The sequence below is a fragment of the Crocodylus porosus genome, unplaced genomic scaffold (assembly GCF_001723895.1).
Source record: "Crocodylus porosus isolate Cpor-Errol unplaced genomic scaffold, CroPor_comp1, whole genome shotgun sequence".
Classification (NCBI taxonomy): domain Eukaryota; kingdom Metazoa; phylum Chordata; order Crocodylia; family Crocodylidae; genus Crocodylus; species Crocodylus porosus.
Genome location: NW_017728936.1, coordinates 5636300 through 5651888, shown reverse-complemented (window position 1 = coordinate 5651888; position 15589 = coordinate 5636300). Strand labels below are relative to the sequence as shown.

Sequence of the window (15589 nt, the reverse complement as noted above, 5' to 3'; positions counted from 1 at the left end):
TTTTTTTTAAAGAGCAGGAGCTGGGATGGATGGGGCAGCCATTGGGGGCAGGGGGAGCAGGCAGGGGATGGGGCCTGGTGGGGGTCCCCCCATGGTCCCCTCCCCACTCTGCAAGTTCCTCCTCACCTGCTCCCTACTTAACCAGCTCTGAGTCCAGCTCCCTGCTGCAGTGAGCAGGAACTGCCCGAATCATTAAAGCTCTCCAAATCTTTTCCAAGTTGATTCGGAAAGCTTCGAATCAATTCAGGCCTTTTAATTGGCCGCCTGATTCGATTTGGATTTGGAGAGTCGGCCACCTAACTGGGCCGAATCTCCTCCAAATCAAATCAGCACCTGAAGCTTTGCACAGCCTTAGTCACTGGTCTACCTATTCCAATAACCTGCTACAGCAGCACCCGACCAGATTTTAAAGGAAGGAAAGAAAATCCTTATAACATGCCTGGATCATTATGGGAAGCTGAAACCTGGCAGAAAGGGAATTCATTGCAAAAGCACCAAAGTAATCAACTGGTGATGAAGATGAGATTGTCCTTATGTTGACATTTTTAACTACAGATGCTCTTAACAGCCAATAATGACTCCAGCCTCGTTTGAATCTGCATAATGAAAAAGCCCAGAAACACCTGGATAAGGATATGTCTAACTTCAGGGGTTATGATCTGGCTGTAAGCTTTGCTATTAGGTCCAAATTGCAGTCTTGGATTGTAAAAGGAAAAGACAATCTTCAATTAAGTCTTAAGGAAACATTCACCATTTTGTCTTAGCAGATAGAGAAAGAATCCTAAGCCTAAAATCTGTAACTATTAGGAAAGTATACCAGGGCCTAGGAAAGTCTGAAAGTGAACGGAAACCAGGAGTCAAATCACTGGACAGAATGGTTTGATTTGATCAAAAATGAAATATTTTTTATATGTCCTGAGAAAATTTTGGATGGAATCATCGTCCATGCAGAACTTTTCAATTCCCTTGATTCAGCATTTTCTGATAGAAAATTTTCCTGCTAGGAAGTTTTGAAGCAGTTTCACTATATGGACTCTCTCACAGTTGAAGAACAAGGGAACATTCGATAGAATTGAAAGACGGCACATTAAAAGGGGATATGAGGAGAGCCTTTTCTACACAACACATAATTAACCTTACTGCCAGCAGGTATCACTAAGAGCAAGAGCTTAGGAGGATTCAAAAAAAGGATTAGACATTTATATAGCTAATGAGAACATCCACAGATACATTACATGGGATTAAAAATAATGGATATATACCTTTATGCTGCAGAGCCACTAACAGCATGGGGTCAAGAAGAATCATAGCATCATAGAAAATTAAGGTTGAAAGGGACCTCAGGAGTTCACATTTAGTCCAATCCCCTGCTTCAAGCAGGACCAGTCCCAACTAGATCATCCCAGCCAAAGCTTTGTTTAGCCAGGTCTTAACAACCTCTAAGGGTGGAGAGTCCACCACCTCTCTGGGTAACCTGCTTAGTGTTTTACTACCTTCCTATTGAGGACATTCTTCCTAATATCTAACCTAAACTTCCTCTGCTGTGACTTGAGCCCATTGCTCCTTATTCTGTCATCTGTCACCACTGAGAACCGTCCAGCTCCATCCTCTTTGGAGCCACCTTTCAGGTAGTTGAAGACTGTTATTCAATCCCCTCTCAGTCTTCTCTTCTGCAGACTAAATAAACCCAGTTCCCTCAACCTCTCCTCAGCAGTCATGTGCTCTAGCCCCTGAACCATTTTTGTTGCCCTCCACTGGACTCTGTCCAGTTTGTCCACATCCTTTCTGTAGTGGGGGGCCCAAAACTGAACACAGTAATCCAGATGTGACCTCAGCTGTGCTGAATAGAGGGGAATAATCATTTCCCTTGACCTACTGGCAACACACCTACCAATGCACCCCAGGATGCCATTAGCCTTCTTGGCACTAAGGGCATACTGCTGGCTCATATTCAGCTTATTGTCCACTGTCACCCCCAGGTCCTTTTCTGCAGAACTGCTGCCCAGGCAGTCACCCCCAGCTTGCACCAGTGCATGGGATTGTTCTGTCCTGAGTGCAGGACTTTGCACTCGTCCTTGTTGAACCTCGTGAGATTCCTTTTGGCCCAGTCCTCCAATTTGTCTGGATCACTCTGAATCCTAGCCCTACCCTCCAGCGTATCTACTACTCCCCCCAGTTTGGTGTCATCTTCAAACTTGCCGAGGGTGTGCTCTGTGCCATCTTCCAGGTCACTGATGAAGACATTGAGCAAAGCTGGGGCCAGAACCGACCCCTGGGGCACTCCACTTGATACCGGCTGCCAACTAGACATTGAGCCACTGATTACTACCCTCTGATCCTGATGCTCCAGCCAGTTTTCAGTCCACTCATCCAGCCTATACTTCCTTAGCTTGTAGCTCCTAATACAAATGGTGTTTGAGAATCATTCTGTAAGGGGTTTCTTTCACCTTCCATCTTTGGAGACAGGAAGTTGGATGAGTTGGACCACTGATGTGATCTGGTCTGGCAGTTCTCTTGTCCTTAAACTAGTTCAACAGCAAAAATAGCTGGGAAGTGAAATGGCAAAACTCACATGCTTCTCTGACAGGGTCACTTGAAGAGTTGCACTGACTTGTCCCTTTTAATGAGTGTTAACATTCTCCTCCATTGCTATGGCCATGGCATGCCAACACATTTGTCTGCTTTATGAGTCTCCGTTCAATTTTGAGAGACACTTCTCTGAATATAAAGGCATTATTAATTTGCAGTAGTAGTAACCCATTGTGAATGCCTGAAGTTTGAAATATCACCAGGAAAGAGATCGAACACACAGAACGATTCAAACTAATGCACCAACTAATGCACCCTGTCTTAAGACACATTCAGAGAGCACAGTCCACAACTCATTGAAGTCAATGGAAAGACTCCGGCCATTTTTCCTGGGGATTTAAACAAGTCCTTATTCTGCAGTCCATAAGAAATGTGTCAGATGTTGATTATGCTCTTACATTGCTTCAAACTGCTTTGCTTCACCATGCTGGCACAAAGTCATCAAATAACCCTTTGGGTTTCATCTGCACACTTATTGTCCCCTATATTCTGGCCTTTCTGAATTTAGGGTGTGAGGCCACTCTGCCTTATACTTGGACTCTTCATTTGCAGCTGTGCAAAGCTGGTACAAGCTGATTTATTTTAAAATGATAGTGTTTTATGTTCAATTTGCTTTCACTTTGCAAAGGTATAAATGGTGCTGTGACATACATGGTAAGGAAGAACAACCCTTAGGCTCCATCTAAGAGACATAATTAAAGGCTTATACCTGGTAGAAAATTGCACCTCTTTACTTTAAATCAGCAATTACACCAGCACTGCCAAACTGGGGCAACCCCCACTGTGGACACATTCATTTACTTGAAATCAACTTTAGTTAAAATGGAATTATAATGCACTGAAATAATTGTGATACATGACCAGCTCCGCTACATGGGCTCCCGTTTTTGTGTAGATGAAACCTCAGACTAGCAACTCTTTGTGGCAGGGCCCTCTTCTTTATGTATGCCCTTTTAGGTAGCTCACATCCTCTGGAGCACTGTGAAAGAAATAATGTAAGCCCCAATCCAGAAAACTCTCATGAAAATCCTTAACTTTACACATGTGAATCATCTCATGGAAGTCAATAGCGCTGCTCAGATGTTCAAAGTGAAGTACATGCAGGCTTAACTGCTAACAAGATTGGAGCTTAGTTTATTCAGCGCTGTTCCATTTTAATTATTTATAATACTTGGCAGCAAGCTAACAAATGTACTGCAGAATGTCCTGGAAAAGTAATGAGACCTTAGTCATCTGGACACTCCCTCCAGCATCTGCTATTAAAACTTTGCTGAAGTGACAAAGAAACAGCTGATTTTGGGCGCGTGCTTCTTGCAAAGTATGTGCTCTCACAAAGTGCAGTGACAAAGTTTTGCTGAGTTTCAATCTGCTTTTCCCCGTTTTGATCTTCTCAGTCCACTGAGATCATGGAATGGAGAATTAGGCATCGTAAGCAATGAAGAACTGCAAAACTGGGCAGTTGTAAGGTGCCCAGGTGGAGTTAAGAGCATTAGGTTCTCCGTGAAGTTAGCACACGTGAAAGATACTTCATGTATGACCTGGAGAAAACACACAGCTATACAAGTCTCTCTGCTGCACGGTGGAGAAAAGATTGTGACAGAAGTTGTTCACACCGATGCCCATTGCCTGGTAGTCTCAATTAGGAGGCAGGTACTCATCCTGCTAGGAAAAGAAGTGAGACACAGCAGTTTGGCTCCGGATTTGGGCAGATCCAAAAGCTCAGATCCAAATCTCCTGGGATTTTACAGAAACAGAGGATGACTGAGAATTGAAGTGCTTGGTTGGCACTACTGTAGTATAAATGATGTTACTAATACAGTGTTTTCAGTTCACTCTTGACCAAAGCAGGATGTCAAGTAGGGCCCTAGAGGTGAAAGCCCTTGTGCCTATATGATCCTATGTCCCAGTCCTAAGTGTGAAAGTCACTTCATTTGTCCAAAGTTTTTCTTTGCAATGACCTCTGGGGCTGCTTCCCTTAGCATGGACTCTGCATTCTCCATATCAAAGCAGCCAGCAACCAGATGCACTGAAGTCACACTTCTTGCATTGCCAACCAACCCTGAAATTCAATGTAAAATGGATCTATCTACTTCTATGAAAAATGCTCAGTAATGGTGATGAGAAACACTAAGGCAGAAGCCAAATGTTACAAACAATTTCTCCCTGATCACTCACTAGCCCAAAGCGAGGGCTATCAGGGGCCAGAAACTAGTCAGACTGAATGAATAATGCACAACAAATTACTTACCTGATAACTTCAGCTCTTCTTCTGAGCACCACAAACAGCTCATCATTTCCTCAAATGTATTAGACCATAGGAATTACCAGAGTGGATTGTACTAATCAAGCCCCATATTTTGTCTCCACCAGGAACCAGGACAAAGGTGTTAGGGCACCAGAATAAACTTGTCGTTCAGCTTTCTTCAGTGACTTCATGGATAAATGGCAAAGCTGTGAACTTTGCTTAGCAATGACTGGTCCTTTCACAGCGCCTGATGAAGTGAGCTTCAGCTCACAAAAGCGTGTGTCATATATTACACACGCACACACTTTGTTTAGTCTATATGGTGCAAATCGACCCTGCCGTCTATTTGACTTCAGACTAACGTGGCTAACTGCATCTCTCCATTATTATAGGTCACATGCTACCTCTTTTGCTCTCTAGGCAAGCACTTCAAAAGCACACTCAAGTCTCAAGTTTGCTTTGTGTAACACCTGTGCACATGACTGGAATTTGTTTTCTGGAAGTGATGCTGAAAGGAGTTGCCCTCCCTTGACAACCCTAGACTATAATTAATTGAACTTTGGAAGATCAGTTCTGCCGTGAGTCTTCCTGCTAATACATCTTGGTTGTTTTGATGTTCGTGGGAAACAATCACACAAGGGCACATGAATTTGATCCAGATTCTGTATCATGGGTCCCTTTATATAGGTTGAATCGATACAAAGTGTTTGTCAAGCATTACATCTTTATAAAACTTTAATACGCAGTTAATAAATGTATTTATAAATGGTTAGTCGATAGTTCCAACCAAATAGATCAATAGGTTCCTCAGAAAGATGGCTTATACCCATCACTCAAGAGACTATAAAGACTCACATGTTTAATTCAAGGGCTTTCCAGTTTGGACCCTAGTATATGCAACAAGCCTGCAGCTATCACTTAAGTGGGTGCTCGTCTAGTATTTGAGCTGCTCCGGGCCTTGAGTGCCTGGGACAAGGAAGAAGCATAGTCCAGGACTCCCAATGCTACTCTGAGGTACAGGACATGCATGGGCCACTCCTAGCTCTGTCACAGATGTTTTGTGCGAGTAGGGTCATGTCACTGAGTGTCTTTGTGCCCCTGGTCCACATCTCTAAGCTGTGCATAACACCTCTCTCACTGTCATACAATCACAGCATTTAAAGCCAAAAGCGGCCATTGATATCCTGTACATCGCAGGTCATTAAGTAAATTTCGCTAAGATATTATACTACACCAGCGATTGCTGGGTATTCAAACACTATGAGAGGTAGGCCACAGAAGTACCTATACCAGAGACAGACACTTGTGTCTGTAACATACTCATAATATCTCTTAATCATTTAATAACTCTTCAAACTGTGTTTATACATGGACCTTGATATGAAGTGGCAGCATACATTTGTTTAAAAAGCTGAGTTATAACAAGACACATGGTTACAAAACTGAAAAGTCTTGATCAAGAGGCTTGTTGGCTCCTCTCTAACGCAGCAGCAATGCTCTCCCCCTTCTTCCAAACATGGATGTAAAAACAAAGAAACAGGGGGAAAATATTCTGACTCATTCCATCAAATCCTTTTTGTCATTTCCATACCATCCTTAAACATCTGACAAGCCAAATCAACCATGCAAGGCACAGAGGGAATCTTCGAACCAGGGCTATAACTCTAAGTTCATTAACTGTGAATTATTATTTGAGCCAGCTTCAATTTTCATGAGCAGAATTATACATTCCTAAAATAATGTCCCTGACACATGCAGAAAATCGGCTTTACGGCTCTCACCTTGAACTCCATCAGAACTCCTACCTCATCTGTTACCCGTCTGCAGATCGGAGACTCAACTCAGTGCTGCAGTTTCACCTTTAATTATGCTGGGTATTTAAGGGCTAATGTTCATAGAAGAGGAGTATATGAGGCAATAAATGGCTTTTGTGGGTGATTAAATGCCCAAGCGGAGCTGAGGTATTTGATAAGCGCAAAGGCCATTTGCTCGATTATATTCCCACTGCCATGAACTTTACGCCTGTCACATGATGGGGAAGAAGCATGTGCAACAGGCCACAGACATGGAAGGGAACGGGACAGGTTCTCTCTCATTAATCATGAAAGCTTGGAAACTCAGCCCCACCCAGACACCTCAGCCTACCAAGCTGGAATAAGATGTGAGACCTGGTACACTGCAAAGATCAACTAAGCAGCAATTAAAGCAGTGATTTAAAAAGCTCCAGATTCATCTCTGAACTGGCAATTCCAAGTAGAGCATCCACTCTCCAGTACTTTGTTTCCAGAACATAAGTAATTTGGAGGCATTAACAGTCACCTGGTACTAGTTTCCCTCAGGAAAGTCCTGAGTGTAGGGAGGAAGTCCAGTGACCACATTGCAGGGTAGTGGGTTGAAGTTGCCCCTGGAATAACAAGGCCCATCCATCCTGTTAGAAGAGCTGGGTGAAATCTTGTGACAAAGCTCCACCCCCCCCCCCCTCCCCGAAAACACTTATTTCAAGAAATTGAAACCTTTTACTTCTTTATTTAGGAGCATTTCATTTTGAAAGGCCTCTGCGTTTAATTTAAATAAAAACCCTTCCAAAATGAAACAGGAATATTAATTGGATTTGGGGGGAAGAGGAGCATCTTGGCAGAAAAAAACTGAAAAATGTTCACATCACCCCAAAATGTTCGGGGTCAACCCAATTCACTTTCCGCCCCCGATATTTGAGTTCAGCCTGCAAACTATCAGATCAAGGAGTGGCACATCTCTACTGCAAAGTTCCCCTAGTGCAGGGGTCAGCAACACGTGGTTTGTGAGCGGTATGCAGCCGACAGAGCCCACAGGATCGAGCTGCAAGGCTTTGGGGGCACTCCTGTGGTGGGGGGGCTTTGCCCGCCTGGGGCTAGGCAGCAAGGAGAAATGGCAGGAGGAAAGAACAGCAGTAGCCAGGTCTGAACACAGGTATCTGTGCACCCACCAGCACCTCCGAAACATTGCCGAGTGAGGCTCTAGGGCGCCTTACTGGTCCTCTGCACTGGATCCTTACTACCCACTATGAGGAAAGATCTCCACACCATTTGTCAGAAGAGATTAGATAGTCTCCTGGTGGTGATTGCTTGAGGGCATTTGCTAGCCATTAAATTAAGCATAAAGTCAATCTCGCCCCTACCTCCGTAGTCTCTCTGCTATAGCCCCCCACCTCTCAGAGTCAGGATACTTTCAGGATACTGCTACCAGTGTCTTGCCAGCAGTGCGTTTCAGAGCCAGCCGCTCCGCGAGCCCTTAGTGAACTCACCTTATGGAAATATTATTGCTTTGCTCCTGCTTGGACAAAGGGATGGAGTGTTATTTCTTTCTTTGGTCCTCAAAAGTGTCGCTGCCCATGTACCCGTATGGTTAATTCCCCTTCACATATGAGGATAACTCTACTGGTATAAAAAAGCCTCTATGCTGATATAATTACACCCACACTAAGGGACTGTACAGCTTTGATTGTCATCAATATTTGGCCTTTGGTTTCTTTAGTACTTTCTTACACAGGACCTTACCTTAGACCTTCTAGAAGTGTAAATACCTGATGTCAACCATCTCTCTCTTTTCCTACCAGGAAAAAACAGACTTTGTCAGGCCCTTGACTGGTTTCCTTTGCTATTTTCTTTCATTTATTTGAGTGGTGACTGAGAATGGAGGCCAGAAAGTAAGATGGATGGAGAATGCTTTTCCTTTCTTCCGTTCAATGGCAGTGGTTAACATCCACTGACTCCAGGCACTTCTATTAGAGCTATACTTGATCTTAGCCCACAAGAGGCCAAGACGCAACGCAGGGCAATACAAACAAGCCCTACAGCCCATTGAAATGAATGGAATGACTGGGGGGGGGGTTGGTTTTGTTTGCTTATTGAAAAAGAAATTTTCAATGCAAAATGGTAAAAAAACAAACAAACCGTATTTCTTCCTTCCTTTTTTACTTCTTTCCTGATCTCTTTCTTGGGTAACGGGGAATCAGGGTTCGATTCCGGAGAGGGAGCCTGAGAAACGGCTACCGCATCCAAGGAAGGCAGCAGGCGCGCAAATTACCCACTCCCGACCCGGGGAGGTAGTGACGAAAAATAACAATACAGGACTCTTTCGAGGCCCTGTAATTGGAAGGAGTACACTTTGAATCCTTTAGGGCCGCCAGGTTCCCCCCCGGCCCCCCCGGCGTGGTGCACATTGTGTAAGCCGCCAGTCGCCAAGAAGACTGGCGACCGCAGTGGCGGTTGCTGCACACACCCTAGCCACTGGCACGTTTGCGTCCCACTTGGACCCAGCCGCCTCGGCAGCCTGTCCCTTCTGCCCGGGGGGTGTTGAGGAGACCCTCTTTCATGCTTCCTGGACTGTCCCCGCCGGCAGCCGCTCTTTGCCACCCTCGGGCCGCTGCTGCAGGCGCTGGGCAGGAGCTTTTCGGAGACCACCTACGTGTGCTCCTACCCGTACCGGGCGGCTGAGAAGGGCCCCGTCTGCCTGGCCAACTTTGTACTGGGTCAGGCCAAGCTGGCCGTCCTCAAGAGCCGCTGGAACCGGCTTGCCGGGACCGGCTCAGACGATGCCCTGCGGCTTTTCCGCCTCCTGGTGCAGGCGCGCCTCTCGCTGGAGTTTGAGCACGCTGTGCTCCGGCGGGCAGTGCCCACCTTTGAGCCGCGCTGGGCCCTTGAGGGCGCGCTGTGCCGGGTGGAGGACGGCCGTCTCAAATACGCGCTCTGATGTCACGACCGGTCTGGGCGACCGGGCTGGCTCGGTGTCGAACTGCGACTTCCAGCTCGTGCCGCATCCTGGGCCCTCACCAGGCTGCTTTTTTGCTCTCTTTTGTGTGGAAATTGAAGGTTTTGTTACGTGCGTGATGGGACGGAGCAGGGTCTGAATTGTTTATGTATGTAGTTATGACTGTGCGGCCGGCACGCCGTCTGCGTGATTAGCATGTAAGACACGATGTGAAATGCTGCGACGGTGTCTGTCACAGTGTGATGTGCTGGTTGGTTTGGTTTGGTTTGGTAGTAAGTTGTTTGTGTTTTGGCTTTGTAAGCGGCCACCATTGTTGTATACCTGAACCCCTGAATAAAATAATTAAAAAGTCAAAAGTCCTGATCTCTTTCTTTCTTTCTTTTTTTTTGGGGGGGGAGGAGAAAAAAACAGCTAAAGGAATTCCTTTAAACAATTCTAATAGAAATGGGACCCATGTTTTGATTGGTTTACATTAAAAATTTTTAAAGATTTGCTGGGGAGGGGTGAGGAGGAGAAGAGAAGGGAGGGCGAAGGGGAAGAGAAAAGGAAGGCTTATTTCTTTTGTAGCTTCTTGTTAATAACTCCATTTCTCAGTGTTATTAAAATGCACTGTTTCCACTATGAAGACTGGAAAAAATTCCCCAAATGTTCATTGTTCCTTCAACGAAAAGGGACTCCATTCACTTCCCAGCTGTTGACAGACGGAATGAAAGCGCAGAACGGAAGACCCTTGTACCTGCATCACAGCTAAAGTATTATTCCTGCAGATGCTGATCTGTACACTGGGCACACACGCGAGAGAACTGGCGCACCAGAACAGACCCGCAGTCCATCGAGTTTTAGGATTCTGTTGCCAACAGCGGACCGCTCCAGTCAGACATCAGGAGGTAGAATAAAAACTCCACAAAACCTCTTGGTGTGTACTACTGCACCGTGGGGACAGATTTCTCCCTGATCCAAGCCCAAGATCAGCTTCTGCCCTGAAGCCTGAGGGTCAGTCATGCTGTTTCCACATGAACAACAAGCCATAAGGACTGGCAAGTGAAAGAGAGAACAGAAATCTGGAACCTGAACCCATTGCTCCAGCCAAACCCAAGGGGATCTGCAGATGTTTGGCACCTTTGCAAATCAGGCCCAAGGGGGACATGAATCATTGGTCTTCAACCCCTTAACTTCATCTGGACATTTTCTTTCTTAGGGGCCAGAGTGTTTAGTGTCTGGTAAGGGGGTAAGCAGACCGGGGCAAGGGGTCTATTTTAGAGGAGTATGATCTGCCTTCTGCCCCACACCCCCCATCCTGCTCCCGGCTGGAGAGAAGCCTGGGCTAGAAAACTCCCACGCAGATGGAGAACCAACCTCCCCACAAGCCTAAGGTTATTGCAGTCCTGGGGTTTGGCTCAGCCACTCTAGAGCTGAAGGTCAGCTGTGAAATTTGGATCTGAGCTCCTTCACAGTTCAGGGATGCCTGGCCCAGGGTGCTGGTCACTGTCTGTCCCCATGCACCATCTGACTCAAACAGATGGACCTTTAATACCCGTTTTTCTTTGATGAGAAAAGGAAGAAGGGCTTCCAAACTGCTCAACACCTTCCATCCCTTGCCATCAATTCCCTGGCCACACAGCTATTAAAAGCCAGCTTGTGCATCTCTGCTGAGAGCTGGGGATCCAGCTTCACAGATGGCTTAAGCAATACAGGTTAATTTTCTTCCCCTCGCTGTTTCTTGTGCACTCAGCTCCCCTGTGAGGACAGGTGATGAAATATGCATCAGTCCACATGTCACCGAGCGTTACCGTGTTGCGGATCACTTTCCCCATAAGAGGAAATGGAATTTTCCAGGCGTGCTCTGGGGAACACAGGGACGCAGCAAACAAAACCAAACCCACCAGGGAGTCCTTCCAGAGCAAATGCAAAGAGCAAGGAAGCCTGCAGCTGCCGGACTTGGAGACCCCGACCCACAGCACAGCTAGTTGCAGGCACAAGGCGGGGTAAAAGAGGCAAAGCTTTGGAGGCCTGGATGACCGACAACGGGAACATCGGCACTTCTCGCTGCTGGCTCACCGGCCAGGTCAGGCTGAGCTGAAAATCAGTCACTCTGCGGCCTCTGAGAAGGCAAGCAGTGGTCACAGGCCAACTGCGAACAGATGTCAGCTTCACAGCTGGCAGCTGTGACACAGAGAAAGAGGTTTTCCCATAGGTTAGGGAAAATGAACAACAGCCCTTCTTACCAGTTAAACCACTTGTCAGATGGGGTCCCAAAGATTGGGCTGTGATACTCGGTCACTTATGCTGCCCTCTTTTTTGAGTGAACGGGGATTTAATCTGCAGGGGTGACACGGACGGACCCCACACCTGAGAATCTTACATATAACATTACAAATCCCTAGTGACTGATTTAGTGAATCGCTGAAGAATCCTTCATCACTCGTATTATCATCTGACTGATGTGCATCCCGGTGGCATCTCAATGCCCCAGCTATGACCATGGCCCCATTTTGTTAGGTACTGCGTAATTAAGAAATGACAGATTCCTCTAGAAACTGTTGTAATACTGGGCTTCATGCCCCAAGCTCCCACTCGCATCATTAGAAATAGGGGGCGCTCCACAAATGTAATACGTGAGCCGGCCAGGGAAGATCTGGGATAACAAGGTCCCAAGGGACAACAAGGTCTAATGGCCATAAACTCCAGGAAGGCCAGTTTAGACATAACAGAAAAGTTCTTTATGGTGCGAGTGTCCAGGGTCTGAAACAAACTCCCCCGAGAGGCGATGCAAGCACCTACTCTGGGCTCTTTCAAAAAACAGGAGGATATATTTCTTTTTGGGGTCACTTGATCCCAGCTGACTTCCCGCCTACGGTGGGGGGCTGCACCTGATGATCTCATGAGGTCCCTTCCAGCCCTAATGTCTATGAAATCTATGAAATACATGGTCAGAGACGGCCCCTATCCTAAGGAGTGCTCTGTCTACATGGACAAGACAAAAAGCAGGAAAATGCAAGTATGAGTGATCCCATACTATTGATGGAGAAATGGGTGCACAGGGGGAGGCACGTACTCACCCCAGGTCACACCCAGGGAAAATGTGTTGGAAGGGGGAACTGATTGCAAATGGCCAGATCCCAATCCCAAGCGCACAAATGTAACAGGAGTATCCTGAAAATGCGTCACTGTAGTGAAGGCCTGGAAAAACTCGTAAATCTAGGCCAGTAGGTTTGATAAAGGATAACCTTCTGCAGCTGCCTCCCCAAATCCATCCTGAATGTGAAGCAGGGCATGAAAACACTGTATTACTATTACTTCCCTCCATTTTGCTTGCTGGTCCCTACACTCTTACGCCCTCCCCAGCAGCAGAAAGAACAAAACAGCCCCAGATCTGAATGTCAGATGGGGGTGGTACTTCCACCGATGACTCCGGGATGAGCACATCGCTACAAGACACGGCGTGAAAAGCCTGACCTGGTGGTATTTCCGCAGAGGAGATGCAAAGATGAGACCCTGGATGCCGCTCTTCTGAGATTTCTGCCTAAGTTTTGCAAACTGATGAGACCCAGAGAGTTTGGATAGACAGACATCAGCAGATCCCCGCTCCAAACGGCATCTCTGCGTATTCTGCGGCTTTCCCAGCACTAGGCCCTCTCTGTTCTGCTAACACAGCAGGTGCCGGTCTGTTTATGCTGAGTCGCCCATTAGCTCAGGTGTTTATTTTCGCTTTAATTTTGTGCCTCGGCAAAGGATGTTGTTTACATGATCAGAATCAGGAAACTGAGACCTACAATATGGGACGGCTTCCCAGGAAGGCTCATTTTGAAGCCTAAACAACTGTGACAGACGGTATGGGCCAAATTCATCTGCCGTTTAATTCCGCTGGCTTCGCTGGAATGGGCCCAGGGATGAATTTCGCCCCACGGACACGACACCACTTTGAAGAGCTCCAGTGAATACAGGGCCTGATTCCCCTACCTCACCTTGTGGCTTTTTCCCATTTCAGTGTTTTGATTTCCAGGATAACATTTCAGCCAGACCTCGCCGGGGTCCCGTTGGGACAAGACCTTGCACGCATTTTAACACAACAACTTCAGGCGCGTGCTTCCATTTAAGCGTGCCTGGTGCCCGCCGCCTGCAGTGCGGTGGCTCCCGCGCTCCGCCTCAACTGCGCATGTGACAGAAGCAGGACGGGAGTCAGGGACTCACGAGAAGATCAAAGCATGCTCATTTTTAAATGCTCGTTTCGTTGGGAATCGGGGCAGCAGAAGACAAACGCTGGGCTCAAAACAGGTTTCCTGTACTTGGCTGGTCTCCGGGACCTAGCACAGGAAACACGATGGGGGGAAAACCTGAAAGTAGATGTGAGGTGCTGGGTTATATAAAGTTCCCTGATGCCACAGCAGGCCAGACCCCCCCTTCCTCCCTTTCTCATCACGGCGCGGGAAGGTTCGCAGAGCAACAACCCCCATTTCTCCTGCTGCTTGCTGGAAAATACCTCTCCCGGCTTACAGCCAAGATTCAGGAAACTGGTTCCATGAAGCATCACATTTTTTTTGCTTCTTTTTATTTATTGAGCCACATAATCTATCCCTGACCTGCGCGTGCCCCTTCCTCTTCCTTTGGGTCAGGAGCAGAACTCTTGTTTCTTTTATTGTAGTGTTGATGCTTTAGCGACCCGGAGCCGGATGTACGGAGACAGGAAAGATGACTTTGTTGCGAACCAGATCCAAATCCCAGCTCATAACAGACTTTCAGGGTAAGTCACTGGGAATTTTTCTATTGGATGGACTCTGGACTGGGCCTTACTTGTCTCTGTAGCTTAGCTGCCCATTGGCAACATGGGGGTAATGACATTTTCTTTGCCTTTCCTGCCTGTTGAGATTTTTATCAGCACCTTGGGGCAGGCCTGGCTCCTACAAGGTTTATATACAGCATGTTGCAAATGGTTCCCAGCATCAGCTGGAGCATCTAGGTGCAGAGATAATACAAATAAAATATCAACACAACAACAGTGCTGCAGGCGGTAGGCAGTAATGACCCTCTTCCTTTTGGAAAGGTCTCACTTGTTTACATAATTAGACTTAACATATTTCAATCTTCCTTTACTTGGTTTGCACCTAGTGTGAGTGACAACTTCTCTTTTTCACAGGTTTAATGCCCTCGTCACCTTCTTTAAGCCACTGTTTCCATCAACCAAATCACTGTTTTCCCTGGTATTTAGCTTAGGCTCTATCTGCTTCTTTCCCAGACTCGAGGAAGGATAATTTGCACTTGTGAGCTTATTTAACATCTCTCCCAACTAAGGGACAGGTCCAGTATAATATATTACCAAACACAGCTTCCAACAACAACAGAGATAGACGCCGATAGACAGACAGACAGGCAGGCAAGTCAAGCATTGAGGCCCATGTATGTGCTTCCTTAATAAGAAGAGACCCAGCTCCATTCCTCCTCAAACATTTGCCTTACTGTATCAATTTACAGAAGAGTGCAATAAAATTCTCCACGGATGTCCCAGAGATGGAAGTGCCACTCTCAAAATGGAACAGGAGCTGTTTATTTACCAATGTTCAAAAATGTGTGGAAGCAGCTGCAAGGTATCATCGGCCAGTGATTGCTCTGGACAATAATCCCATCTTCCTGGCTTACTGCGATCAGACTTGGAGGAAAATCAATCCAGAGCTGAGATTGGATACAGCAATACAATATTTATGGCTTTGCCACTCAAGGGAAGTTTGACTTGTGTCTGTGTGAGTGTGCATGTGTGCATGGCTCAGGACTGGACACACAGCAGGAGCTCAGTGTGAAGTGGCCAGGTCTGGGACGGCAGAGGACTGCAAGTCAGGGCCCAGGTGCATTGTTCGAGCTATCTGGAACTTCCTGCTCAGCATTTGCACACATTATGCCCTGCTCTTCCGAACAAACTGAGTGTTCATAGGAATTAATCAGTTGGACGGTCCTCCAGCTCTGCCACCTCTGCCCCAGTACTGACGCCCATGCCTGCTATGGGACAGGGAGATC

General features: G+C 46.7%; 1 protein-coding gene and 1 long non-coding RNA gene across 8 annotated transcripts in view; both read right to left on the bottom strand.

The window, feature by feature from the left end:
• The window catches only part of LOC109318018, a 15881-nt gene extending 12966 nt beyond the window's left edge, over positions 1-2915 (bottom strand). Inside the window, exons 1-2 of the long non-coding RNA XR_002103165.1 lie at positions 2905-2915; positions 2063-2068 (exon numbers count right to left, since the gene is read on the bottom strand). This is a non-coding gene — a long non-coding RNA (uncharacterized LOC109318018). The remainder of the gene's footprint in view (positions 1-2062; positions 2069-2904) is intronic.
• NTM (neurotrimin) overlaps positions 1-15589 on the bottom strand; it is a 624942-nt gene that overhangs the window by 510968 nt on the left and 98385 nt on the right. The window lies entirely within an intron of this gene.